This window comes from Rhinatrema bivittatum, chromosome 9 (assembly GCF_901001135.1).
Source record: "Rhinatrema bivittatum chromosome 9, aRhiBiv1.1, whole genome shotgun sequence".
NCBI classification, from domain to species: Eukaryota; Metazoa; Chordata; class Amphibia; order Gymnophiona; family Rhinatrematidae; genus Rhinatrema; species Rhinatrema bivittatum.
The window spans coordinates 229,853,647-229,879,857 of record NC_042623.1 but is presented as its reverse complement, the minus strand read 5'-3'; the positions used below and the strand labels follow the sequence as shown (position 1 = coordinate 229,879,857).

Below are 26,211 nucleotides of genomic sequence, written 5' to 3'. Positions count from 1 at the left end.
ACTATTGTAGCAATTTTCAAAAGCCATTTACTCAAGTAAAGTGCACTTATGTGAGTAAATCCTATAGACAAGTCAATGGCATACATTGTAGCAATTTTCAAAAACCCACTTACTCAAGTAAAGTGAATTTACTCCAGTAAACCTGGTTTTTACTCGAGTAAATGCTTTTTAAAATCAGGCCCTATGGCTATAAGAATACTGCACCTTTAAATGAAAACTTTATCCTCTACCTACTGTGTGAAGTGTTTGAAAAGTCCATTTGACTGGCATTAATATCCACTCTGCATCACTTACATATTTTTCCTTCAAGGTTGTTGTAATTGAAGTTTTAGAGGTAGTCAAGTACCCTAGACTTTGGGTGTGGCACGCTTGGAAGAGAGTCAAAAAGTCTGCATCCTAACACAAAGGAACAGCAGAAGATGGTATCAGAGCGATTGAAAAACCCAAGGCATTGTATGCACTCCGCATGTTGCTGTTGGGCTTGGGCAAGCTTAGGGCGATCTGCTTTTTCTTAGCAAGGTCTGCTCATCAGAAGATTGCAATATTTAGGATATAGACGAGCATACTCTGCCGTAGCCGCCTCCTCACTGTCCCTGGTGCCCTAACTTGCTAACCCCACCCCCTTTCCTGACCACGGAGAGGAACCTTTCTCCGGATCCCTGGTTTCATTCATAGCACCGCATCTTGCAGGGTGAGTTTCATGAAACACCCAGCAGCATTTGCCTCCTGGTTTGTTTTAGGCTGGCAAGTCAATCTGGACTGTTTGCACCAGTCAGCTTCCAGGGGGACAACTGCTTAATAAGAGACAAAGCAACATTTCACAGGAGAAGGAAAAGAGAAGTCCACGTTTTCAAGGGATGTGCTGTGAGAAATCTGACAGCATGGAAGCAAAACAGCTGTAGGTTTGGAGCAAGTTCAGGATTTTTTAAATTTTTTTTTTTTTTTAAGTGCATCTATTTTGACAAAAGCCTTTTGCTGATTCAACGATCAGGAATCCTTAAATAGAGGGGAGGGGATATCCCCCCCTTGCCTGCCAGCAACGCTTTCAGCCTGGGCTGAACCCCGTGCTAAAGAAGAACACAAGGTAAAATGCTAACATTTCAGTCCTTCTACGGTATGCTTTTTACTTCTGTTGTATTGCCTGACCCGTTTCTGCTTCCATATTGATAGAATTTACAGTATTTGCCACCTCCTAAAGGTTGTAAGCCAGCGTTCCTTGTATCTTACTTGAGCTGGGCTCTTTCTCAGTTGACATGCAAAGCGATTTCTTTCTTTCTTTTTTTTTTTTTTTTAATTACATTTTCCAAGTTCTCTCTACCCAAAATGCCTCTATAAACCAGAGCAATTCACTTGGAGAGACTCTGTGATCTTTTCTCTTCCCCTGTGAGCTGTCAGTGCTGGTACATTGCAAAGTTGGTTGGTTTGGGGAGATAATAGACCAGAGCTTCTTTGAGTCCAGTCACTCGCTGATTTCCACAAAAGGTATTGTTTGAATTTTGAAGACTACCACAAACATGTTTTAAAAGTTAATTTTTGAATATACGGACTACTCAAGTATTAAAGCCAAGAAGAAAACAGTATTGTTCAGAACGCGGCATTAATGTTGACTTTCAGATTCTACAGTGGGAGAAGTTTAGTAACTTTGGTATTCTTCCGCTGTCACTTATAGCTGCAGAGTTCAGCTGTATTTCTCCGGAGCTGACAATGCTGCATCTTTTCCTTTTCAGGCTTGTGTTTCTGTGTAATACATATTTGAGAAAACAGCCTTCTTCCCAGCCTTTAAATGAAAAGACCAAACAGCCACAGTAAACATAAACGAATTCAGTGCAAAGGGAGGGGGGATCTGAGCTCTTTCATCTCTGCCGCCGCAAGGTTACATTCAAAGGGAACAAAAGAGAAAGAGGAAAGGAACATTTGAATCTAATTGCTTTAGGATGTTTCATAGGGATGATGAGAGAGAACCTGGATCTTAATAATCATCTTTTGGGGTGTTGAATAAAAAGTGCTTTGTGTAAACTGTGTATCTTGTCTAGGAACAGTTTTTAATTTAGATGAAATTACTCCCTTTGAGCAAAATTGCTGTCAGATGAAGAAAAACAATTACATATGGCAAACTGTACTTCTGATTTTAAGGCAGCACAGGGCTTCAGAGCAATGCAACTTTAAGCAACAACACAGGTGAGCTAATGGTGACATGGATAATCCAGTTAATAGTCAACTGATTTATAGACCATAGCAATTTTTTTGTTTGGAACTATAGCGCACCCTACATTCTTATGCAGCTCATTTTTTTAAGAGCTTATGGGTGCAGGAAGCACAAGTACCGGCTCAGACTGACCTGGGCACAGGCCACAAGAGGACATGGTACCCATAAAAGTTTTATTCTTATTCTGTTCTATGTAAACCGCTAAATGTAGCGACAGTTACTGTTCCTTGTGAACCGGGGTGATATGTATATTATACAGGAACCTCCGGTATATAAATCATTTAAATAAATAAATAAATAAATAAATAAAAGTGAAAGTGATTTGTTGACAGATGCTTCGGAGTTCCTTTATAAGAAATTGCCATGCTGGGTCAGTCCAAGGGTCCATCAAGCCCAGCATCCTGTTTCCAACAGAGGCCAAACCAGGCCACAAGAATCTGGCAATTACCCAAACACCAAGAAGATCCCATGCTACTGATGCAATTAATAGCAGTGACTATTCCCTAAGTAAACTTGATTAATAGCAGTTAATGGACTTTTCCTCCAAGAACTTATCCAAACCTTTTTTGAACCCAGCTACACTAACTGCACTAACCACATCCTCTGGCAACAAATTCCAGAGCTTAATTGTGCGTTGAGTGAAAAAGAATTTTCTCTGATTAGTCTTAAATGTGCTACATGCTAACTTCATGGAATGCCCCCTAGTCCTTCTATTATCTGAAAGTGTAAATAACTGATTCACATCTACTCATTCAAGACCTCTCATGCTGTGTAACTTCACAAATCAATTAGAAACAAAGCAATCAAAAGCAGAGAATGTCATAACATAACATTTACTTTTATATCATGCCTTACCACTGAAGCACTCAAGGCAGAGAACCTTCAAAAATGCATGGTAAAAGACCATGTTACATTACAACTATATAGGGCAGTGGTTCTTAACCCAGCCCTTGGGACATCTAGGTTTTCTGGATATCCACAGTAAATATGCATGAGATAGATTTGCATGCACTGCCTCCATTGTATGCAAATCTATCTCTTGCACATTCATCTTGGATATCCTGAAAACCTGACTGGCTAGGTATGTGTCAAGGACTGAGTTGAGAACCCTTGTATAGGGAGAGCAATGTCCAAAGATGTTTGCCCAGGTAACTAAGCTGAAATCACCTTCCCTCAGCAGGTAAGTGTGCACATTATTTGGCACGTGTACTTTTATCCTCAGGTAAAGGGCTGGGGATGGGAGAAGCAAAGTAAGCAGAAAGATTACATTTTGAGATCCCCTCTAGATTCTTTGCAGGGAGTCTACCTTTGAGAATGAACTTGTAAGTCCGCAAGCAAGCATAGCAATGGACGAAGTACCTATGGACCAGCAAGTTACCTGGGCAGTGTCAAAACTGCCCCTTCCCCTCCCCAAATGTTTACACAAATAGTAGGCACACAAACAGCTAGATGTTTATAAAATGAGGTTAAAAATAATAGAAATATTTTCCAGCATGTTGTAAACTGTAACTATTAACAAAATATTATCTTGAACAGATGTTAGCTGGATCCTGATAGTACAACATCTGTGATACACTCAGTGTCCTGAATGTTAGCTTTGAACCCTATGCTGCTGACTTCTCAGTCTGTTACCACTGCAGCCACCAATTTCTCCTCTTCCCTTCCACTTCACCACTGCTTCATTGGTCACTGCTGTGGAAGCCTTTTTTATAATATGATCATGTCACTACAGGGGGCACAGGTACACCCCTCCCTACAAATATCCCTCAGACATGAGAGAAGTGTAGATAACCCAGATTGTCCATTCATCTATCATGCCTAACTCTTAATTAAGACTTCATGGGCATGGTTTGATAAGAGTCCCACACTTTGATTGGCTGCAACACATAAAATTAATAAACAGTTATAACAGTTGCTGCCTCAATAAGTTGTATTTATTTATTTATTTTAAACTTAAAATCACCAAGGAAATGTTCTTGTGCTGACTGGTACGGTGCAAAGAGCAATGGTTCCAGCGCCATATGGAAGTGGCAGCTGGATTTAAAACTGATATAGCACTGTGCTGCAGAAGGAAAGGGTGACAAACTGGCTACAGAGATGAAACTTTTTTTTTTTTTAATTGGATTAAATGCATTTGTGAGTCACTTTCAGTAGTTGATCTCCCTCCATCAGGTTGGTGAAAAATGAGGTCAATTGCGTGCATCCTGCCATGAAGCATATGATCAGTAATCGCTTTATGTGACTCCTGCTCAGCTGAGTAGAGTCTGAGCTGAGCCAGTATCTTCCAGCTAGAAATTGCTCTTAAACACCTCCTCTTAGAATTTCTTGCAAGAGCATTTCGTCACTCTTACTGAGTCATCCTCAGTATACATCCAAAGGGATGAAATGGCACAAGCTTGCAACTTGTGTGAGCAGTAGCGCCAATCATGAAGGCTCCAACCTTGATCACTCATCTGTAGAGTAAGACAGTTGCCCCCACATCTGGTATGGGAGTGCTGCTAAGTGGACTGGGAAACCATGCAGTAGGTTTGCAGCAGGTTCTTTTAAAGAATGGTGGGATTGCTGATTTGCCTCTGCTCTGGGGGCATCACCGTGGGGGCCTGGCAGCAGCAGCAGCCAGGGAACCTATGAGGTGTGAGCACAGCCAATTTCTATTTACATTGTGAAAGCAGTTGGGGTCTTTAAATTGAAACAAGTTTTGCAGCACATAGCTTCAGTGCTCCTGCAGCATGTGGTTTTAACTAGCAAAACGTCAACTCAGCAGCTTTACAGTTCCAAGCCCGACGTCTTTCTTCCATCCTCATAATGTTTTCTAATAAACTGCTTTCCGCTGGAACTGAGGCAGCCAAAAAAAAGAAACAGGACAAAGGAATCTGAGGGCCTGACTACCTTCTTTACTTTATTTACATTTATGGTCTGCTTATCGCATGCAAAATACACTCCAAGCAGCATACAAAGCAAAAAAAAAAAAAAGTAATACAATAAAATAAACTAAACTTAAAAGGCAATCAATATGCCAGCACAAATCCATAATTAATCCCAAACTTCCATCCATCATTACACATTAGTTGTGCTGGTACAGGATTTGTATGGCTTGGTACAGGATTGGTATGGCCCTCTGGTCGGACCCAGAGAGTGCCTGCCACCAGGAGGCGGAGCACACAAGGAGACAGAGGCTAACTGGAGCTTCACCAATAACCGTCCGGGGTTTCCGCAGGTTGAGCCCTTGGGTACCTGGACTGCCTGGGCCTAGGTGGGCCTCTGGTGGTCTCTTGGAGAGGTAGCGGAGGGGTGTGCCCACCACGAGTAAGGATGCACAGCTGATGCAGAGAGGATGGATTAGACCAGAGCTGGAAGCTCTGGAGACCTCAGGGAAGCAACAGTTCAGGAAGGTTCTCCGGGCGAGACAGGCAGCGCCTGTGGGTCTAGCCAAGTGGAGGCCGTGGTTGGTTTCCAAGCAGGTTGGTCCAATGGTCACAGTAGCCAGAAGAGAGTGTCCGAGTGAAGCGCAAGGGTCAGAGCCAGAGTATCAGTCCAAGAGAGGTCAGTCAAAGCAGGGGTCGGTTCCAGGTGGCAGACAAGAGAATGGTCAGGCAGGCAGAGGTCAGTACCAAAGGTCAGTCCGGAAAGGTACTACCTGAAGGATTCAGGAACACACGGAGCCACTGGGAACGGAAGACACAGGAACTTGGAGACGCTGGAACAGGAGACACCGGAATGCAAAGGCAAACTAATACACCAACAGTGTCGACCTTATTGCCAAGGCGAGGTCCTGGGGACAGGGCCTCGCCTTAAGTACGGAACTAAATGACGTCATCGGGAGGTGACCCCGCGGGTTTTCCCGCCTTGGGCCCTTTAAAGGGCTGCACGTCGGCTGCGCGCCTAGGGGTGTGGCTGAGGATGCGGAGCCCTGACAGGAGCTCCGCCATGAGGCCTATGAGGAAGATGGTGAGTGGGGAGCCCAAGGACGCCGTGAACTGACTGTGGTCGCAAGTGAGGGGTGCCCAGAGCTGGTTGAAGAAGCGTAAGGTGAGCAGGCCCGGCCGCAGTGCCATCGCGGCCAGGAAGAGCAACAGTACCCCCCCCCCCCCCTTCTAGGCCTCCCCCTTACCGGTCTAGGTTTCTCTGGGTGGTCTCGATGGAATCCTAGAAGCAGGTCCTTATCATAAATGTTGTGTGAGGGTTCCCAAGAGTTTTCTTCTGGGCCGAAACCCGAAAATGACAGGAGGTATTCCCAATGGCCATGACGACATCGAACGTCAAGGACCTCTTTGACCTTCAGGGTGTTCTCAGGTTCTGCTATATGCTGAGTAGGGAAGGCCAGGACAGGACTAGAGGCTTAAGTAATGACACGTGGAACGTGTTGTGGATTCCCATGGAGGCAGGAAGTTGTAGCTGGTAAGTGACTGCTCCAATGTGTTGAAGAATAGGGAATGGTCCAATGAATCTGGGGGCCAGCCGTTGAGATGGCAGTCATAGTCGAATGTGTTTCATACTTAGCCAGACTTTCTGGCCAGGCCGGAACAGCAGTGCGGCCCGACGATGGACGTCAGTAAAGCATTTGGCTCGCTCAGCTGCATAGCTTAGTCTCTCTTTCACTTGGTTCCAGAGTCTGTGTATAGTTTGTGCTGTAGGCTGAGCTGCAGGTGAAGGTACAGTGAGAGGAACTGGTAGAGGTAAGCATGGTTAGCGGCCAAAAACTACCTCTAAAGATGAGACGTCAGTGGCAGAGGCAACGTAAGTATTTTGGGATATATCTGCCCAGGGCAGGAGGTCAGCCCAGTTATCTTGCTGGTCGTTGACATATGATCGGAAGAATGTCTTTAACGAACGATTTGTCCTCTCAGCTTGGTCATTTGCTTGTGGATGATAGGCTGAGGTTAAGTTTAATGTAATATTGTGTTATGGTCCCGGGCCATGCCCCGGGACCGTCACTCACCTCGCAGCCAGACCGGGCCGCGGGAAACCTTCTCCGGCCGTCCAGACCTGAAATGCGGCCTGCTGCAGCGTTCCCTCTGCGAGGGAGATGCCGTCGAACTTCCGCCGCTGACCCCACCCCCTAGGCACGCATGAGCGCCGGGGCTCAGGATTTAAAGGGGCCAGCGCTGGAAATGGAGGACAGCCTCCCCGATGACGTCAGACGCTGCCGGGTTATTTAAACCCTGCAGTCACAGCTAGACCTCGCCTTGCAACGAGTTGCTAGTTGCTGCGTTGGATTCCTGACTTCTGACCCTGCTTCGTTCTCTGACTCCGGCTTCAGCTTCCGTCCCTGGTTTTGGCTTCTGACTTCTGGCTCCTGACCCTGCTTTGTTCACTGACTCCGACTTCAGCTTCCGTCCCTGGCTTGGCTTCTGACTTCTGGCTTCCGACCCTGCTTCGTCCTTGACCTCAATTTCAGCTTCCGTTCCTGGCTTGTCTTCGGTATCTGACTTTGGACTTTTGACCTTGGCCTGTCCCTGGACTTCGTCTTCAATCTTCATCTCTTCTCAGGTACCCGGTTCTTTGTTGCCTAGAGGCCTCTCCTAAGTCCCAGTGGCTCGGGTCCTCAAGGGCTCCTCCCGGAGGGACCGTGGGCTTCCAAGGGTGAAGTCTCCTCTTGCCTCCTGGGCTCTTCTGCTCCCGTTGACTACCTCTTCAGCTGCTTCTCTGGTACTTGGTCGCAAAGGATCACACCTAAGTCCAAGAGGCCTGGGTCCCTACAGGCTCCTCCTGGGGGGACCTCGGGTTTCCAGTGGTGAAGCCTCCTCCGGAACACCTCTTCAGCACCACCTCCTGGCTGCGACGACCACTGTGGGTCCCCACAGTGCAACTCCATCAGTCTCAGCCGACCCAAGGGTGGACCCTTGGGTCGGCTGAGACTGATGGAGTTGCAAGACCATGGACCCGGCGGAAGCCATGGGTGTGAAAGCCATTCCCGGTATTGCACAGCGCCTGCAACAGCAACAGATCTGCATCGACTCCCTGATGACGACGGTGCAGAGACTAGCAAATCGAATTGATAGAGCCACCACACTCAGCCCTCCGGTACCCGTAGCTGTGGCAGACGTCGGACCGTCCACGCCCACACAACTATCGGCGCCCACACGGTGCTCTGGGGATGCCAAGTTACGCCGAGGATTTCTCAACCAGTGTTTCATACGGTTCAATCTGCTGCCTGCTCAGTTTCCCTCGGATCGGATTAAAACCAATTACATTATCACGTTGTTGGTTCAGCTCCGTCAGGGCAACTGGCCCTTATTCGAGTATGCCACCGAGTTCCAGACACTAGCAGCCGAGCTGAATTGGGGGAATGACAGCCTTCAAGGCATTTTTCTGGAGGGTCTTTCCCCAAGACTCCAAGATGAACTGGCGGGCAGGGACATCCCAGACGCCTGAACAGCCTCATCGACTTGGCGGGTCGCATGGACCGACACATCCAACGCCGCTTCCGGGAGGGGAGGTCTGCTCGCAGGTTCAGGAACTCTGGAACCCCGTTTTCCCGGCCAGTACCCTTTTCTTCGGCCTCTCCAGGAAACCAAGATTCTGAACCTATGCAGTTGGGCCGAGGTCTGATCTCTCAGGAGGAGAGAAGAAGACATTGGGCCCAAGGTCTGTGCCTGTATTGTGGAGGCAAGGGTCACTTCCTTGCTCAGTATGGAGAGTGGCCGGGAAACACTCGGACCTAGGGATTTGTGGGGAGCTAACCCTAGGTAACACCACTTCAGCCTCCCCATGTACTGTTCCAGTGACCATACTTCTTCCCGAGGGAGATTTTGAAACCCTAGCCTTGATCGACTCCGGAGCTGGGGGCAATTTCATCCTCAAGGACTTAGTCCAACAGCCCCAGACTGGGGCTCCAACCCCAAAGACCCCCCATCTGGGTGTCTTCCATTCATGGAACCCCCTCTTCCAGGGACTGTCGCTACTTGTACTAAGCTCCTCACGCTACGCACAGGCCTTCTGCATGTGGAAGAAATCTCGTTCCTCATCTTAGAAAAATCCATGCACCCAGTCATCTTGGGTCTGCCCTGGTTGCGGAAGCACTCACCGGTAATCTGTTGGGATACTCTCCAGGTAGCATCCTGGGGGTCCTTGTGTTTTGACTCGTGTCTGACCGCTGGTCCACGACCTTCGATACCTCTTCTGACCGCCACTTTAGCACTGCCGCCCCATTATCAAGACTAACAGGATGTCTTCTCGAAGGAGAAAGCTGAGTTCCTTCCAGAGCACCGACCCTTTGACTGTGCTATCAATCTGATCCCAGGTACCACTCCGCCTCGAGGACGGGTATACCCGTTTTCACTTCCAGAGCCGCCCTGAATCAAATATCCAGTAATGGCAAGTCCCTGCCATGCTCCTAATTTTCCCGGAAATTCTCACCGGCAGAAAGGAATTATGGCATAGGGGACAAGGAACATCTGGCCATCAAAGTGGCTTTCGAAGAGTGGCCCCAGTGGCTGGAGGGGGCCCAGCACCCGGTGATCGTGTACACGGACCACAAGAATCTAGAATGTTTGTCGCGCCCAACAACTCAACCCTCGACACGCTCGGTGGTCCCTCTTCTTCAGCCGCGTTGACTTCCTTCTCCGCTACAGAACAGCAGCCATGAACATCCGGGCGGATGCCTTATCCCATACGGCGGAGACGGAGGATGCCCCCGAGTCACCACAATACTTACTTGACCCGGCCAAGGTGCTTCTTGCGGCATCTGACGTGGTTCCTATGGGAAAGACGGTAGTATTTATTTATTTATTTTATTTATTTATTTATACAACTTTATATACCGACTTTCAAGTACATGTCAAGCCGGTTTACAATTGGCGAAATTGCAGTAGCAAAATCAAACTAATAATTGTAATAAAACTTATCTAATTTTACAGTCATTCAATAAAAAATTATACTTAAAATTTAAACGATAAAATACTAAGTCAGTCTCATTATAAACTAAATCTAAAATAAAATATAAACCTCGCATACCACCAGAACACTAACCCCACCCTCTCAACTCCCTAAACCACCAGAAAATAAACAGAAAACCTCCATCCTCACATTTCCTACTTAAGTTAATTAATATGACTAAAAGCCTGCTGGAATAGCCAAGTTTTAATCTGCTTCTTGAAGTTAGAGAAGTTGTCCTCTAGGCGAATGTCAGCAGGGAGAGAATTCCACAGCTTGGGGCCAGCCAGGGAGAGAGACCTCTCACTGACTGAACCCAAGCGCACCAGTTTGGGAGATGGAATTGTTAATAATGCTTGTCCTGCTGATCTCAAATTCCTAGATGGTATATGCAGACGTAATGAGGCATTCAACCAATCCGAATTGGAACTATAAATAGCTTTATGGATAAGTGTAAAACACTTATACTGTCCATCTCCGGAAAAAGGTACTCTCTTGGGCCCATGACTCCCTGACTGCAAGACATCTGGGGTAGCTAGAACCCAGGAATTACTCTCAGAATTCTACTGGTGGCCCCAGTTTAAGAAGGACGTTCAGCTCTATGTCAGCTCCTGTCTGACCTGTGCCCAACAGAAGACTCCTACGGGCCGCCCCTGGGGTCTTCTTCAACCACTGCCTATTCCTACTGAACCATGGACCCACTTGCCACGGACTTAATCGTCGACCTACCCACTACAGAAGGGAAGACGGTGATCTGGGTTACGATTGACAGGTTCTCCAAGATGGCCCACTTTGTTTCTCTCGCTAAGCTGCCCACAGCACCTGAACTTGTGGACCTGTTCCCTCATCACATCTTTCACCTTCATGGACTTCCCCGACACATTGCCTCGGATAGGGGCTCTCAATTCACGGTGAAGTATTGGAGGGCGCTCTGTAAGAAGTTTGGGGTCCAGCTAGACTTCACTACCGCCTTCCACCCCAAGCTAATGGCCAGGTGGAACGTACGAACCAGACATTGAAGACGTTCCTCTGGTCCTTCGTGGGAGATTTGCAGAATGATTGGGTGGCCCTACTCCAGTGGGTGGAGTTCTCATACAACCACCACAAACACTCCGCCACCAGCAGTTCTCCCTTCTATACGGTATAGGGGAGACACCTTCGACCTCCCTTGCCCTTGCTGTTGGAGATGCCAGCTCCAGCCGTACAACTCATGGCCCAACAGTTGCGCCAGCTCTGGAGATCCATCCGGAATAAACTTCTGCGCACTGCGGTGATTGTGAAGAGGTTTGCAGACCGCTTACGACGTCCAGCCCCATCATTCCTCCCCAGGGACAAAGTCTGGCTAAGCACCAAACACCTTCGCTTATGGCTTCCTTCAGTGCTCCTGGCCCCAAGGTACATTGGTTCGTTCTCCATCATGGAACGGGTAGGGGCAGTTTCCTACTGCCTCCATCTCCCGCCTACGCTCAGGGTACACAATGTCTTTCACATTTCCCTGCTGAAGCCACTGGTCCTCTCCCTCTTCCATAGGAAGATGCCTGCACCGGCCACTCCTGAGGCACATGAGGATACGGTCTATCAAGTAAAGGAAGTACTGGACGTGTGGCTCTGCCTCAGATGCTGGGAGTACCTCCTTTCTTGGGAGGTCTACGGTCCCGAAGAGAATTCCTGGGAGCCAGCCTCCAACATCTTGGACAAAGCCCTTCTCCACCAGTTTCATGTGGATCACCCAGCTAAATCCAGGCCTGCAGGAAGGGGGCGTAAGAGGAGGGGTACTGTTACGGTCCCGGGCTGTGACCCGAGACCGTCACTCACCTCATGGCCAGACCAGGCTGCGGGAAATCTTCTCCGGCTGTCCAGGCCTGAAACGCGGCCTGCTGCGAGGGAGATGCCGTCGATCTTCTGCCGCTGGCCCCGCCCCCTAGGCGTGTGCGCGCGCGCCGGTGCTCAGGATTTAAAGGGGCCAGCGTGGGAAATGGAGGACAGCCTCCCCGATGACGTCAGACACTGCCGGGTTATTTAAACCTTGCAATCACAGCTAGATCTTGCCTTGCAATGAGGTTCACTCTTCTGAGTTGCTACTTCCTGCATTGGATTCCTGTTGTCTTCGGCTCCTGACTTCTGACCCTGCTTTGTTCTCTGACTCCGGCTTCAGCTTCCGTCCCTGGTTTTGGCTTCTGACTTCTGGCTCCTGACCCTGCTTCGTTCACTGACTCCGGCTTCAGCTTCCGTCCCTGGCTTGGCTTCTGACTTCTGGCTTCCGACCCTGCTTCGTCCTTGACCTCGATTTCAACTTCCGTTCCTGGCTTGTCTTCGGTATCTGACTTCGGACTTCTGACCTTGGCCTGTCCCTGGACTTCGTCTTCAATCTTCATCTCTTCTCAGGTACCTGGTTCTTCATTGCCCAGAGGCTTCTCCTAAGTCCCAGCGGCTCGGGTCCTCAAGGGCTCCTCCCGGGGGGACCGCGGGCTTCCAAAGGTGAAGTCTCCTCTTGCCTCCTGGGCTCTTCTGCTCCCATCGACTACCTTTTCAGCTGCTTCTCTGGTCCTTGGTTGCATAGGATCACACCTAAGTCCAAGAGGCCTGGGTCCCTATAGGCTCCTCCTGGGGGGACCTCGGGTTTCCAGTGGTGAAGCCTCCTCCAGAACACCTCTTCAGCACCACCTCCCGGCTGCGACAACCACTGTGGGTCCCTACAGTGCAACTCCGTCAGTCTCAGCCGACCCAAAGGTCCACTCCCCGTAACATATTGAACTTTTTACAAAGGGATCTCCAATATTTAGCAGCAAATTGAGGGCCCCGATCGGAGACAATTTCACGATAAAATCAGTGGAGAGACTTGCCCAGGGTTCGGTGGGTGCAGCAAGAGGTTGGAGGAGGCCCCATGGGTGGCCAGTCAGGGGTTTTTGCTGCGCACAAACTGGACAGGAATCCACGTATTCGCGAAGGTCCTTTAACATGCTAGGCCACCAATAGTTCCTTCGAAGCATCTCGAGAGTCCGGGCTCGGTCAGGGTGGCCAGCCAGCTTAGAGTCATGAGCCCAACAGACTACATGCTCTCGGAGACGACGGGGGATCACTGTCTTCCCGGCTGGTACCATGGTGGTGACTGCAATTGATATGCAAGCTGGATCGATGATGTGTCTAGGAGTCTTGGGTGTATCCTCTGGCTCGATGGAGCGAGAGAGCGCATCTGCCTGGAGGTTCTTAGCAGCTGGGCGATAGCGAGCTCGAAGTTGAAGTGTTCAAAGAACAGGGCCCAGCGGTCTTGTCTGGGGTTAAGTAACTGGACCTCCTTTAGGTGTTCTAGATTCTTGTAGTCAGTAAATATTGTGAATTTGTGTTGTGCTCCTTCCAGCCAGGGGCGCCATTCCTGGAGGGCTAGTTTCACAGCCAGGAGTTCACGGTCCCCTATAGTATAATTTTGTTTAGAGGAGGAGAATTTATGTGAGTAGAAGGAGCATGGTACTAAAGTTTCTTTAGTGGAGTATTGACTCAAGACCGCTCCTGCTCCGATGGCGGATGAGTCGACTTTGACGAAGGGACGGTTAGGATCCAGATGACATAGACATGGACAGGTATAGAAGGCTTCCTTCAAGGCATGGAATGCTGACTGGGCTATGGGGCTCCACACTCGGAGGTCACATCCCTTCCTAGTCATGACGGTAAGTGGAGCAGACAGAGAGGAGTAATTAGCGAAAAAGTTTCGATAGTAGTTTGTAAACCCAAGGAACCTTTGTAGGGCGCAGAAGCCCAGTGGTTGAGGCCAATCTCGAATACCCTGGAGTTTATTGGGGTCCATGGTGAAGCCACAGTTGGAAATGATGTAGCCTAAAAATGGAAGACTGGGTTGTTCAAAGATACACTTTTCCAATTTTGTATAGAGATGATGGTCTCTGAGACGTTGGAGGACTGTTTGGATGTGAAACAATGGGACTTTAGGTCTTTGGAAAATGTTGCCCAGATAAATCACGACAAATGAGTATAAAAGGTCCCGGAAAATCTCATTCATTAAACGCTGAAATACTGCAGGGGTGTTGCAAAGCCGAAAGGGCATTACTACGTACTCATAGTGGCCGTCTCTTGTGTTGAATGCGATCTTCCATATGTCTTTTGGTTGGATTCGCACAAGGTTATACGCCCCTCGGAGATCCAATTTTGTGAAGATTTGTGCACCTTGCAGACGATCAAATAGTTCACTAATAAGTGGCAGTGGATAACAGTCCTTACGAGTTACTGCATTCAACCCTCTGTAGTCTATGCAGGGTCTCAAGCTTCCGTCCTTCTTTTTTCGAAGAAGAACCTGGCTCCTGCCAGGGAATTAGAGGGTCTGATGTATCCTTTATCCAAATTCTTCTTGATGTACGCTGAAATGGCTTTTGATTCAGGAAGTGAAGGGGATAGGTTCTGCCCTTGGGAGGCATGGTTCCGGGTAATAGTTGTATGAGGCAGTTAAATTCTCGGAGCGGAGGTAGGATGTCAGCGTTTACTTTGGAGAACACATCCTTGAATTCCGCGTATGGGGCAGGTAACCCCAGAAGGGTTGTAGTGTTTAGAACAGTCACAGATGGAGAAACCTGCCGTAAACAGTGGTTTTGACATTGAGGACCCCACTGAGTTAGTTGCAGGGACTGCTAGTCGAAGTGCAGTGCATGTAACTGGAGCCAAGGAAGTCCAAGGACCATGGGATGCATGGACTGTTTCAGGATAAGGAGAGAGATTTCCTCGTCATGGAGGGTTCCAACGGTGAGGCGAATGGTCGTGGTACGGTGAGTGATACGACCGGGAAGATGCTCTCCCTGAATCAAGGCAATACGGAGTGGTATTTCCAGTTGTTGAGCCTGTATCTGAAGAAGTTTGATGATATCCTCCATAATAAAATTTCCACTCGCCCCAGTGTCCATGAGGACGGTGGTAGCGAAAGAACGTGTCTCCCCTAGGAGGGAGATCGGAAGTAATAGTTGAGGGCCAGAAACAGTAGTGCCCAAGCTCGGGACCCCCGCCAGGCTCAGGCTTTGAAGTTTCCCAGATGCACAGGACAAGTTTGAAGAAGTGTCTAGAACCGCCGCAATATGAGCAGAGGCCTGCTTTTGTACGTCGGAGACGTTCCTCTGGTGTCAAGCCACCGCGATTGATTTGCATGGGCTCCTCAGGTGGCTGAGGAGCTGGTAAAGCCTTCAATGAAGGACTCGCTGCACATGGTGGTTGTGGGGCAGAAGCTCGGAGAACCCTCACCTCCTGATGTCATTGTCGGAGATGATAGTCAATTCTACCGACCAGGGAGATCAGGTCTTCCAGAGATACGGGGATCTCATGGGCGGCCAATTTGTCATTAAGGGCTGGAGACAGTCCCTCGAGGTAGAGTGCCCCTAAGCAGTCTTCCTGCCAACCTAGCTTGGTAGCTAGTGTTCTGAACTCCACAATATATTCAGCGAGCAGGTGTGAGCCTTGACGGAGGTGAAGTAGGTGATGGCTGGCGAGCGCTTGTCGGCCTGGGTCCTCGAAGGTACGTCGGAAGAGAGAGATAAACTGAGGAAGCTGGTGAAGGATGTCGTCAGAACGCTCCCAAAGTGGGGAAGCCCATGCCAGGGCCTTCCCCTCAAGATGTGAAAGGATAAATGTAATCTTAGTTGCTTCATCAGGAAACAGCGAGGGTTGCAGTGTGAACTGCATATAACATTGGTTTATGAAGCCTCGACAAAGGCATGGATCCCCATTAAAACAGGGTGGAGCTGGGAGGGCCAATGGTATCCGTGAGGGCGAGGTGTGGGCAAGACCCCCTGAGTTGGCCATGATAGACTCCTCCACTTGAGAGTGTAGCCTTTCCATGGAGGAGGCCAATGTTTCCAGGACCTGTTGTTGTTCTCGATTAGCTAGACCAGGAATAGCCTGTAAGGCAGGAGACTCTGCCGAGTCCATGGCCTTGACAACCTGTTGCACTGGAGGTGAACCCTTGGCCTGGCACAGGATTGGTATGGCCCTCTGGTCGGACCCAGGGAGCGCCTGCCACCAGGAGGCGGAGCACACAAGGAGACAGAGGCTAACTGGAGCTTCACCAATAACAGTCCGGGGTTTCCACAGGTTGAGCCCTTGGGTACCCAGACCGCTTGGACAGGTGGGCCTCTGGTGGTCTCCTGGAGAGGTAGCGGAGGGGTGTGCCCACCACAAGTAAGGGTGCACGGCTGATGCAGAGAGGATGGACTAGACCCGAGCTGGAAGCTCCGGAGACCTCAGGGAGGCAACAGTTCAGGAAGGTTCTCCGGGCGAGACAGGCAGCGCCTGTGGGTCTAGCCAAGTGGAGGCAGCGGTTGGTTTCCAAGCAGGTTGGTCCAATGGTCACAGTAGGCCAGAAGAGAGTGTCCGAGTGAAGCGCAAGGGTCAGAGCCAGAGTATCAGTCCAAGAGAGGTCAGTCAAAGCAGGGGTCGGTTCCAGGCGGCAGACAAGAGAATGGTCAGGCAGGCAAGAGAATGGTCAGGCAGGCAGGGGTCGGTTCCAGGCAGCAGGCAAGAGAATGGTCAGGCAGACCAGGCAGCAGGCAAGAGAATGGTTCAGGCAGCAGGCAAGAGAATGGTCAGGCAGGCAGGGGTCAGTTCCAAGCGGCAGGCAAGAGAATGGTCAGGCAGGCAGTGGACAGTAGGGGTGTGAATCTTGTGATCAATCGTCTTAACAATCGATTTTGGCTGGGGGGGGGGAGTGAAATCTTATCGTCGTGTTTTAAAAAAAAAAAAAATCGTAAAAAATCATAAATCGGGGGAGGGCGGGAAAACCGGCATACCAAAAAAACCCTAAAACCCACCCCGAACCTTTAGAACAAATCCCCCACCCTCCCGAACCCCCCCAAAATGTTTTAAAATACCTGGGGTCCAGTGGGGGGGTCCCGACGCGATCTCCCTCTCTCTGGCCACGACTGCGTTGAGAGAAATGGCGCCGGTGGCCCTTTGCCCTTATCATGTGACAGGGCAAAGGTAGCGCCGGCGCCATTTTGGTTCCTGGGTCCCAACGTCACGCATGCAGGAGATCGCCCCCGGACCCCCGCTGGACCCCCAGGGACTTTTGGCCAGCTTGGGGGGGCCTCCTGACCCCCACAAGACTTGCCAAAAGTCCAGTGGGGGTCTGGGAGTGACCTCCTGCGCACGGGCCGTATTGCCAATCTTCAAAATGGCGCCGGCGCTACCTTTGCCCTCACTATGTCATACGGGCGACCCGTATGACATAGTGAGGGCAAAGGTAGCGCCGGCGCCATTTTGAAGATTTTGCCCTCACTATGTCATACGGGCGACCGTCGCCCGTATGACATAGAGAGGGCAAAGGTAGTGCCGGCGCCATATTGAAGATTGGCAATACGGCCCGCGCACAGGAGGTCGCTCCCGGACCCCCGCTGGACTTTTGGCAAGTCTTGTGGGGGTCAGGAGGCCCCCCCCAAGCTGGCCAAAAGTCCCTGGGGGTCCAGCGGGGGTCCGGGGGCGATCTCCTGCACGCATGACGTCGGGATCCAGGAACCAAAATGGCACCGGCACTACCTTTGCCCTGTCACATGATAAAGGCAAAGGGCCACCGGCGCCATTTCTCTCAACGCTGTCGTGGCCAGAGAGAGGGAGATCGCATCGGGACCCCCCCACTGGACCCCAGGTAATTTAAAACATTTTGGGGGGGTTCGGGAGGGTGGGGGATTTGTTCTAAAGGTTCGGGGTGGGTTTTAGGGTTTTTTTGGTGTGCCGGTTTTCCCGCGCCCTATTTAACGATACAATACAAATGCCCCTGACGATAAATCGTGGGCATTTGTATTGTATCCTGCACTCTAACGATTTTGGACGATTTTAAAATTATCTGATGATAATTTTAATCGTTCAAAAACGATTCACATCCCTAGTGGACAGTTCCAGGTGGCAGGCAAGAGAATGGTCAGGCAGGCAGAGGTCAGTTCCAAAGGTCAGAACGGAGAGGTGCCAACGCGGCTGGGAAGTGCAACAACCTACCCTCAATCTCTCCCTACACTGTTTAACCCATCGCATATCTAAACCCTATAAAATTAAACAAATTTGAAACCTCTCAAACAAAATAATCCATTCAATTAACAAAAGAAATATAAAGGGTTTTTTTTTTTTGTAGAAATGGTAACAATCACAATTATTATAACTTGAATTGATATTTCATCATTTCATTCAAACTGGATACTAACATGCTTTATGAAATTCAAAAAACACACACATGCTGACATCTCTGGGCACAGCTTTGTCAACTAGTCCAAATGAGAGCTTCAGAAGAAGAAGTGGAGGAAGAGGTACAAGAAAAAGTGAGAATAAGATTGTATCTTCACCCAGTTGCAATTAGGAAAACTGATGTACAGTGAGATTAAGCATGAGGAATAGAACGAAGGAGAAAGGAAAGAAGTAATAATGTCCTCGTGTAGGGCTCAGAAGCCGTGACATCTAATAACAGCTCCAAGCTCCAACCAAATTGTGATGGCAGGTGTGTGTGTGTGGGTGGTCAGAAAGCCCTTTCATGTCACAATAATTTCCTAATCGTGATCTTCCTTGTCCAGTACAAATCTTTCAAATGGCCTTTTGAAATCAAATTAATTGTAAATAGGCTCATTTGTCCCATCTGTCCTGTGCATATACATCTACTGGCCCATGCTTAGGCATTCTGAAACAATTTTGCTGTGGTATTTGTGCTACTTACTATTCCTATTAGATGTTTAGAGGATAGAGGCAGGGAAGGCCAATTCAGTTCAAGTCAGTTGGAAGCATTGGCTTTATTTACTGGACTGCACAATATGGTGATTGCTAAGATGCACCAGCTTGCTGTTTAGAAAACTAAACTTTCTGCAGTTTACCAAGAACATAGGGATTCTGTCTCTAATCAAGTTAGCTATGAATCTTAAGTGCAGCCTTCTAGCCGCAGTAATTGTGAGCTTACGTTCCAGTGTGAGTCATGCATTGTGCTGCCAAAAGAGAACCACATGTAGTGAAGCAGACTTTCCGTGTCAGGAGTATGCTGTTCACAACACCAACAACTCGGGATGATCGGGTGATGATTATAAAGTATTGGTTAAGAGCAGAATAACTCAAATAAACTTGGCTGAGTTCTTTGATGGAGCAATCAAGGTAGATCAGGGAAGAGCAGTGGATAGGTATGGTTTAGTTGGACTTCAGCAAGGCTTTTGAATCCTATTCTGCAGAGAAGACTGGGTGGTATGGGAATAAGATAAAGTTGAAAATGAGATGAAGAACTGATTCAGCAACAGAACTCAGAGAGTGGTGGTCAACGGGGCTCATTCCAATGAAGGTAATATGACCAGTAGGATACCGCAGGGTTTGATGTTGGGACAAGCTGTTTTTAATATCTTTTTTAGTGATAATGCAGAGGTCTTGATGGGAAAATATGCCTGCCTACAGATGACTCGGAAATCAGTAATAGGGTAAACACACTGGGACGAATGGAAAAAATAAAGCAGACGAAAAAAAATCTGGAAAAGTGTTTGGAAGCTGTGCTTGAGTGCATAAAAGTGAAAAATCCTGAATCTGGGATACAAATTCATTGGCCACTTATCAGTTTGGAGGACATGAACTTGGATAACTGCCAACCAGGAGAAGGACCCAGGAGTAATAATTCCTGATGGCCTGAGGGTTGTCCAGTCCGTGTAATAAGGCAGTAGACGAAGCAACTATTATAATTGGGTGTATAAGAAGAAATATAAGCAGAAAATAAGAGAAAATACTACTCCTGCAGAGGTCACCAGTAAGACCCCACCTTGAGTACTATGTTCAGTTGTAGAGATCCTACCTTTGGAAGGACATTGAAAGGATGGAAGCAGTTCACAGAAGGGCTATTAAAATGATACAGGGCCTGTAACACAAACCCTACACAGAGAGGCTTAAGCACTGCCTCTTTTTGTGACTTTGGGCAAGTCATTTTACCCTTCACTGCCTCAGGTACATATACCTAGGGCTTGATTCACTAAAGTTTTTCTCCCATTCTGTGTCTATGGGAAAAGATTTTGTTGAATCAGGCCCTTAGATTGTGAGCCCTCTAGGGATAAGGAAATACCAACAGTACCTGAATGTAATTCGCTTTGGAGTGCTGAAAAGCATAATATAAAATAAATAAATAAACAAAGTGTATTTGCTGGAGAGCAGAAAGGAAAGGAGAGATATGATGTTTAGTAGCCTTCAATAAAGTACAAGAAGGTAGCATTTTCATCTGTAGCCCAATCTACAGTGTAACTTAATGCTTCAAAAGTACTTTGGTTATGTTATGTATAGGTGTGGTCGTATTATAAATGTGCATATAGGTGTGTTTATTCTAAGCCTTGGCCACCTATTGGTACTACTCCTGACATCTCATTTAAGATGTCCCTAGTGTGGTGTGAGAAATCTATATTGACCTAACATCCTATCCTGTGAGTCAGATCTTGCCAGAAGAGAGAAATCAGGAGGCTCTAAAAGAGTCTAACAGCAGTCAAGTGAATTCCAGCTGCAGCGTGGAACCTTGCTGAAATTCATCAGTCTCCTAGTTTGACCTAGGGCCATCGCAAGGGATGAGCAAGCGCCTCCTGTGCATTTATTCCTTGGAGGTATTTAAATGTGTCTATCATCCTTCTCTTTCCAGGATGTACATGTTTAGAGCTTTGAGGCTGTCCCTATGTACTTTATGATGAACACTGCTGACCATTTAGTAGCTGCCTTCTGGATTGACTCCATCCAATTTATATCCTTTTGAAGGTGTGGTCTCCAGAATTGCACACCAAATAAGGTATCATCAGGAACTTATACAGATGCAGTATTGCTTCTTTTTTCTGCTGGCTATTCTCTCTATGCACCCAAGTATCCTTCCGGTTTTTGTCATCGCCTTGTCTACGTGTTTGGCCGCCTTAAGATCATCAGATATGATAATTCCCAGATGTCACTCTTGTTTTGTGCACAGAAGTACTTCATCTCCTATACTGTACTGCTCCATTGGGTTTTGCAATCCAAATGCCTGATCCTGCATTTTTTAGCATGAGATTTTAGTTGCTAAACTCTAGACTATTCCTCAACCTTCACCAGTTCTCACTTCATGTTTTTCACCCTTTTTAGGGTGTCTTTACCCTATTGTAGATTTTTGTATCATCCATAAAAAGACAAATCTTTCCCCAATAACCCTTCTACACTATTATTAATGAAAATGTTGAACAGAACTGGACTGAGAACAAATTCCTGTGGCATACTACTTTTCTACTACCCTTTGCCATCTCCCATTCAACCAATTTCTAATCTAGCCAATCACTTTAGAACCCATAGCTAGGGCGCTCAATTTGTTTATAAGTTGCCTATGCAAAACTTTATCAAAGACCTTGCTGAAATTCAGATACACTACATGTAGTATTCTTACCTGATCTAACAGTCTGCAAACCCAAAGAAATTGATTAGATTCATATTACAAGACCTAACTCTGGTAAAACCATGCTGCCTTCGATCTTTAATCAATTGATGTTGGAGAGGGAGAAGCTCAAAGGAAATATGGGTGGTAGAACCTGAAATAGCCTTCTAGAAGAGATGGTAGTAACCAACTCCTTGGCAGAATTAAAGCATCTTTGGGACAGATACAGAAGGAAATTATAAGAGCAGAGATGAGGGAGAGGGCGTGTAAAAGAAACAGGAGCTTGGTTGTTGATTAAGGTATAGAAACTTATATAATCATCTACTCAGAATGACTGCAGGCCAAAAAGTGGGGATGGCAAAGTCAATTTGTATAAACCAGCAGTATGGCTGTGTCATGCTACCAAAAATAGGAGGACATATTAACTAGCACCCAGTGGCAGCAGGGCTTTGGTACATTTAGTACATTCTCAGATATAATTGGAGGGGGGTGGCAGCAGGCTGACTTGGCTAAGGACATAAAGAATAAAGAGCAACGTCCTGCAGATGGTCAGGCTTGCACAGCTCACAGCTGGATGATTTCCATAGCATGGGGGCCAATGACATGGAAAAAGTGGTGGGGGGGGGGGGGGGGGAAGAGTTACCAGAGCTAGAACAGAGTAGGCAATTGAAGTTGTACAGTTGTGTAGGCTGGGACATCTAGACAGACTGAGCCAGTCAATGGTCCTTATCTGAATACATCTAATATCTATGATAGGAAGTTAGGTCAGAATGGGAGGTTGGATGAAACTGGTAATTATTATTTACCTGTAATGGTGAAATACTATGATGGTGCATTAGGATGGAAATACAACTTCATTATTAGGTTACAGTATCTCTTTTTGCATAATGGTACAAAAAACTGGACCAAAGGGGAAGGATTAGGGTGCGGTGTTATTTTCCACAATTAACCATTAGGGAAGAGGAAGATAAACTCTAGAGCTGCCCTCAAGGAAGAGACCCATCCTGTAGACAAAGAAGGGATCTGGTAATAATCTGCTTCCCTTAAAGAACAAAAGTGGTATTTAGATATTTAGTAAAGAAGGTAACGATTTCCAGGTGGTGGAATTCCTGTTTGGTAATGATTGAGTTGAAGGGTCTGGCCTGCACCTCAGGATCCTTAACCTATCCAGCCAGTCAGCAGCTGCCTTATTTTATTTATTTAGCATTTTTATATACCGATATTCAAGTAACAAAGTTACCAATCAAGTCGGTTTACATTACAACAATAATCATGATATGAGGGTGTCTTACAATAAACAGGATGATCGATCTTGGATATAACGAACTGGGTTTAACAGCAAAAAAGATAGGTAAGGAGACCAGTGAAGCCTAATGTTAGGAGGAGTGAAGATCAGCAAGTTAATAGTAGGGTAGGAGGTATCAACGATTTAGCTACATCAGGTAAAAAGGGCGAGTGATTCTCTTAAGGAGTTATCAAAGACTAAGATCACTGGTGTGAAATTAGTGGGATTAGGAATTAGGAGAAGGCTTGGTTGAACAACCAGGTCTTGAGTCTTTTTTTAAAGGTGGATGGGCATTGTATTAACTTGAGGTCTGAAGGAAGAGAGTTCCAAAGCTTGGGTCCGGCTGTGGAGAAAGCTCTTTTGCTTAATGATGTTTTGATCGGTGGGGCCTGTAGATTGTCTCTGTATGCTTGTCTAACTGGTCTGGAGGAGATGCGAGGTTGAAGTGGGAACCTGAGGTCCAGGGGGGTGATGTTATGAGTCGCTTTATGGATTGATGATAGAGCTTTGAACAGAATTCTAAATTTGATTGGGAGCCAGTGTAGGTTCTTCAGAATTGGTGTTATATGGTTTCTTTTGTTAGATTTGGTTAGAATCCTTGCTGTAGCATTTTGTAACATCTGTAAAGGTTTTATTGTGCTCGCGGGAAGGCCGAGTAGTAGTGAATTACAGTAGTCAATTTTAGCAAAAATGATTGCCTGTAAAACTGATCGGAAATCTTGGAAGTGGAGGAGGGGTCTCAACCTTTTCAAGACTTGTAGTTTGAAAAAGCAGTCCTTTACTGTATTGTTGATGAAAGATCTACAGTTCATTTGGTTATCCAAGATGACTCTGAGATTTCTGACTTGGGGGGATAGAATTAATTGAGAAGTGAGGCTTGAATTGGATACTGGAAGATTCCCATCTTGGGTGATGAGTAGGTACTCTGTCTTGTTGTGATTGAGAATCAAGTTTAGGCTTGTCAGCAGATTATTGATGGCTTGTAGGCAGGAGTTCCAAAAGTCCAGGGTTTTGTGAAGTGTATCCGTAATTGGAATCAAAATCTGAACGTCGTCGGCGTATAAATAATGGATTAGATTTAGATTGATGAGGAGCTGACAGAGTGGGAGCAAATATATGTTGAATAAAGTAGGAGATAAAGAGGAACCTTGTGGAACTCCCAAGGTGCAGCTGACTGGGTGAGACTCTTCCCTGTTAATCTTGACCTTGTAATGCCTGTTCTGGAGGAAAGATTTGAACCAATTGAGGGCGATGCCTTTGATGCCAATATCAGATAGGCGATCTATTAGAATATCATGAATGACCGTGTCAAATGCTGTTGTAAGGTCTAGAAGGATGAGTAGACAGGGTTGTTTTTTTTCAAGGTTCAGGAGGATGTTGTCCGTTAGTGAGATTAGGAGAGATTCTGTGCTTCGGGATTGGCGGAATCCGAATTGAGACGAAGCGAGTATGTTGTTGTTGTTCAAGAATTCTGACAGTTGTTTATTTACTATTCTCTCCAAGATTTTAGCGATGAGCGGGAGGTTTGCTATAGGGCGAAAATTGGCCGGGTTATCTGGAGAGAGATTAGGTTTTTTCAGGAGCGGTTTTAGGATGGCGAGTTTGAGTGGGTCAGGAACTAGCCTCTGTGTTAGGGAGCTATTGATAATTTGGGCGATAGGCTTGGAGATGGTTTTAGAGCAGGTGATGAGGAGGTTGGTTGGGATGGCATCCAGGGGATGAGCAGCTGGTTTGATTTTCTTAAGCACATTTTCGATCTCTAAAGCGGAGGTAGGTTCAAAGTCCTCCAGGGTTGCAGTTTGTTGTGACATAGCAACAAGGGGAAATGAAGGAGTAGGATCTTTGTTTTCTTTAGAAGGGGGCAAGAGGTTGGAGATCTTGTTCTTGAAATAAGTAGCTAGTTCCGCAGCTTTGCTTGCAGCTTTATCATCTGGGATAGCCGTCGTGGGTGGTTTGGTGAGGGTAGATACCAAGGAGAAAAGAGCCTTAGGGTCAAAGAGGAAGTGGTGGATTTTTTGTGAATAAAATTCTCTTTTGGTATGGAGAATGGAGATCCTGTATTGGTGCATCATGGATTTAAAAGCCAAGAGGTTTGCAGTAGATGGGTTTTTGCGCCATAGATGTTCTCTCTTCCTAAGTTCACGCTTTGAGGATTTTAGTTCTGGAGTATACCACGGTTTTTTGTTGTCTTTATTTCCTTGAGTGACTTTAGAGGTTATCGGACAGGTATTATCGGCCACTTTTTTGGTGATTTTGGACCAGGAGGCTGTGGCTGTGTTCACATCCGAGAAGTCCAGGTGCTTGAGTTCTGCAGATAAGTGAGAGCTGAGGGTTTCTTGGTTGCAGAGCTTCCTGAAGTGGACCATGTTGTTCTGATTTGTTAAGGGGGCAGGTTGTTGAGTCTTCAGCGAGGTGGTGATAAGCATATGGTCTGACCACGGGACTGGTAGGCAGACTACGTGGGAGGATTGGGTGAGGCCTTGGTTAATGAAAATGAGATCTAGTGTGTGGCCTGCTTTATGGGTGGGTTCGTTAACGATTTGTTTGAAATCCATGAAGTTAAGTGTGTTGAGTAAAGTTTCACAGCTGGAAGAATGAGGAGATATGTCCACGTGGAGATTGAAATCTCCCATGAGTATAGCCGGCATGTCAGTATTGATGTATTTCGCTGAACATTCGATCAGCGGGGATGGGTCTGATTCGAAGCATCCTTGCAGCATCCTTCCATTGCTCCTTTGTTCGGCCTTAGCAGCAGAACACTGAGTATCAGATCCTTTTGGGTGTAACTCTCAATGCATCAGGAAACACTAGCAACAATCCAAGGCACTCAGCTATCCCAAATTGCCTGGCAAATTCCATTCAAAAGGACAAAAACTCAGTAACACTATAATATTACCAGACCCAAGAAGGTACAAGAGTTTAGTGCAGTATACCATCAACTAAAAAACATGTTACTTATTCAGTTATCTAAAGCTTCATCCAGACAGCCTAGTAACACTTTGGCTTCACATCCCTGCACTTTTGTTTAGACTAACCACATATCCTCTCAAATACAAAACATGGGAGAATGCCAATGTTGATTTTAGTAAAATTATTTAAAAATTAAAAAGTGGGTGCCATTTCTTTCCTACTAGACATTTTGCTGATTGCAAGCACAAAGCTGTAATCATACAAATTATAGACTCCAGTGCCATGGGGAGTTTTTTTTTTATCTCTAAAAGAAATATGGCTATTTGAACTGGCCATGGAATGAAATTGTTAGTTTGGACACAAGGGACATAGCTTGACTGAATTATACTGGGGCTGTTCTCTCTTTTACAGTTTTATGGAAATCCCTTGCAGAAACCAGCTGGAGCTGACACCATGCAGGAAAAGATTTCCTCTATTGAAAGCAAGAAAGAATAGGAGAGCATCCCCCCCATGGAAACTATAAATTGCAGACTTTAGTTCAGCACTTTGGATCCAGTACATGCATGGATCAGA

The 26,211-nt window shown here is 47.0% G+C and overlaps 1 protein-coding gene across 1 annotated transcript in view; it reads left to right on the top strand.

Annotated features, from left to right (window-relative positions):
* Nucleotides 1–656: 656 nt before the first annotated feature.
* Nucleotides 657–26,211, top strand: part of LOC115099438 (leucine-rich repeat-containing protein 15-like) — a 38,982-nt gene continuing 13,427 nt past the window's right edge. Inside the window, exon 1 of the mRNA XM_029617088.1 lies at nucleotides 657–1,084. The gene's annotated coding sequence lies outside the window, so the exon portion shown is untranslated. The remainder of the gene's footprint in view (nucleotides 1,085–26,211) is intronic.